Raw genomic sequence first — 3,277 nt, 5'->3', positions numbered from 1 at the left:
GAGAAATGAGATGCCTTATCCCGATTTAAGAAGCATTAGAACTCTATTGTTTCGATACGTAGACATCTGGAAACGCTATTTCCTAGGAAGGAAGTGTCGCATTTACATTCATTTGAAGTGTATGCGAGGTATACAAGACATTTCGCAATGAATATAACATCTTACCATGAAACATAGAAATGAGATGCAATATCCCGCTTTGAGAAGCATTAGAACTCCAATGCTACGATACGTAGAGATCTGCGAACGCTATTTCCCAGCAAGGAAGTGTCGCATTTACATTCTTTTGAAGTGAATACGAGGTATGCATGTCACTTCGCAATGAATATTATATCTTATCATGAAACATAGAAATGAAATGCGACATCTTGGTTTAAGAAGCAATAGTACTCTATTGCTTCGATACGTAGACATCTGGAAACGCTATTTCCTAGGAAAGAAGTGTGGCATTTACATTCATTTGAAGTGTATGCGTGGTATAAGTGACACTTCGCAATGAATATTATATCTTATCATGTAACATAGAAATAAGATTCGATATCGCGTTTCAAGAACTATTAGAATTCTATTGCTACGATTCGTAGACATCTGCAAACGCTATTTCCTAGGCCGGTAGTGTCGCATTTACATTCATTTGAAGTATATGCAAGGTATAAGTGACTCTCCGCAATGAAAATTACATCTCATCATGACTCATAGAAATGAGATGCGGTATCCCGTTTTAAGAAGCATTAGAACTCTATTGCTACGATACATAGACATCTGTAATCGCTATTTCCTAGCAAGGAAGTGTCGCATTTACATTCTTTTGAAGTGAATACGAGGTATACATGACACTTAGCAATGAATATTATATCTTATCATGAAACATAGAAATGAGATGCGACGTCTCGTTTCAAGAAGTATTATAACTCTATTGCTTCGATACGTAGACATCTGCAGACGCTATTTCCTAGCAAGGAAGTGTCGCATTTACATTCTTTTGTAGTGTAGACGAGATATACATATCACTGCACAATGAATATTATATCTTATCATGCAACATAGAAATGAGATGCGATATCGCGATTTAAGCAGCATTAGAACTCTATTGCTTCGATACCTAGACATCTCCAAACGCTATTTCCTAACAGGGAAGTGCCGCATTTACATTCGCTTGAAGTGTAGACGAGATAAACATGACACTGCACAATGAATATTATATGTTATCATGAAATATAGAAATGAGATGCGATATCGCGACTTAAGGGACAATAGAACTCTACTTCTTCGATACGTAGACATGTGCAAACGCTACTTCCTAGCAAGGAAGTGTCGCATTTACATTCACTTGAAGTGTATGCGAGGCATAAGTGGCACTTCGCAATGAATATTACATCCTAACATGAAACATAGAAATGTGATGCGATATCGCGTTTTAAGATGCACTTGAACTCTATTGCTTCGATACGTAGATATCTGCAAACGCTATTTCCTAGCAAGGAAGTGTCGCATATTACATTCATTTGACGTGTATGCGAGGAATACATAACAATTCGCAATGAATATTATATCTTATCATGAAAGATAGAAATGAGATACGATATAGCGATTTAAAAAGCATTAGAACTCTATTGCTTCGATACGTAGACATCTGCAAACGCTACTTCCTAGCAAGGAAGTGTCGCATTTACATTCTTTTGAAGTGAATACGAGGTATACATAACACTCCACGATGAATATTATACCTTATCACGAAACATAGAAATCAGATGCGATATCGCGATGTAAGAAGCATTAGAACTCTATTGCATCTATACGCAGATATCTGGAAACGCAATTTCCTAGCAAGGTAGTGTCGCATTTACATTCATTTGAAGTGTATGCGAGGAATACGTGACACTTCGCATTGAATATTATATCTTATCAGCAAACATAGAAATGAGATGCCATATCCCGTTTTAAGAAGCATTAGAACCCTATTGCTTCGATACGTAGACATCTGCAAACGCTATTTCCAAGCCATGAAGTGTCGCATTTGCATTCATTTGAAGTGTATGCGAGGTATAAGTGACACTTCGCAATTAATATTATATCTTATCATGAAACATAGAAATGAGGTGCGATATCGCGTTTTAAGTATTATTAAAACTATATTGCTGCGATACGTAGACACCTGCAGTGCTATTTCCTAGGAATGAAGTTTCGCATTTACATTCATTTGATGTGTTGAACAGGAATACATAAAACTTCGCATTGAATATTATATCTTATCATGAAACATAGAAATCAGATGCGATATCGCGTTTCGAGAAGCATTAGAACACTGTTTCTGCTATACGTAGACATCTGCAAACGCTATTTCCTAGCAAGGAAGTGTCGCATTTACATTCATTTGAAGGGAATACGAGGTATACATAACACTCCACAATGAATATTATATCTTATCATGAGACATAGGAATGAGATGCGATATCGTGTTTTAAGATGCATTTGAACTCTATTGGATCGATACGCAGACATCTGCAAACGCTACTTCCTAGCAAGGAAGTGTCGCATTTACATTCTTCTGAAGTGAATACGAGGTATACATGACACTTCGCAATGAATATTATATCTTATCATGAAACATAGAAATGCGATGCGATATCGCGCTTTGATAAGCACTAGAACTGTATTGCATCTTACATAGACATCTGCAAACGCTATTTCCTAGCAAGGAAGTGTCGCATTTACATTCTTTTGAGGTGAATACGAGGTATGCATAACACTCCACAATGATTATTGTATCTTCTCATGAAACACAGAAATGAGATGCGATATCGCGATTTAAGAAGCATTAGAACTCTATTGCTACGATACGTAGACAACTGCAAACGCTATTTCCTAGAAAGGAAGTGCGCATTTACATTCATTTGAAAGTGTAGACGAGGAATACATAACATTTCGTAATGAATATCATATCTTACCATGAAACATAGAAATGAGTTGCGATGTCTCGTTTTAAGAAGAATTAGAACTCTACTGCTTCGATACGTAGACATCTGTCAACGCTACTTCCTAGCAAGGAAGTGTCGCACTTACATTCATTTGAAGTGTATGCGAGGTATATATGACATTTCGAAATGAATATTATATCTTTTCATGAAACATAGAAATGAGATGCGATATTGCGTTTTGAGAAGCCTTTGAACACTATCGCTTCGATACGTACACATCTGGAAAAGTAATTTCCTAGAAAGCAAGTGACGCATTTACATTCATTTGAAGTGTAGACGAGGAATACATAACACTTCGC

The sequence above is a fragment of the Xylocopa sonorina genome, unplaced genomic scaffold (genome assembly GCF_050948175.1).
Source record: "Xylocopa sonorina isolate GNS202 unplaced genomic scaffold, iyXylSono1_principal scaffold0031, whole genome shotgun sequence".
Lineage (NCBI taxonomy): Eukaryota > Metazoa > Arthropoda > Insecta > Hymenoptera > Apidae > Xylocopa > Xylocopa sonorina.
The sequence above is the reverse complement of the archived record's forward strand: the minus strand, read 5'-3'. Positions refer to the sequence as shown.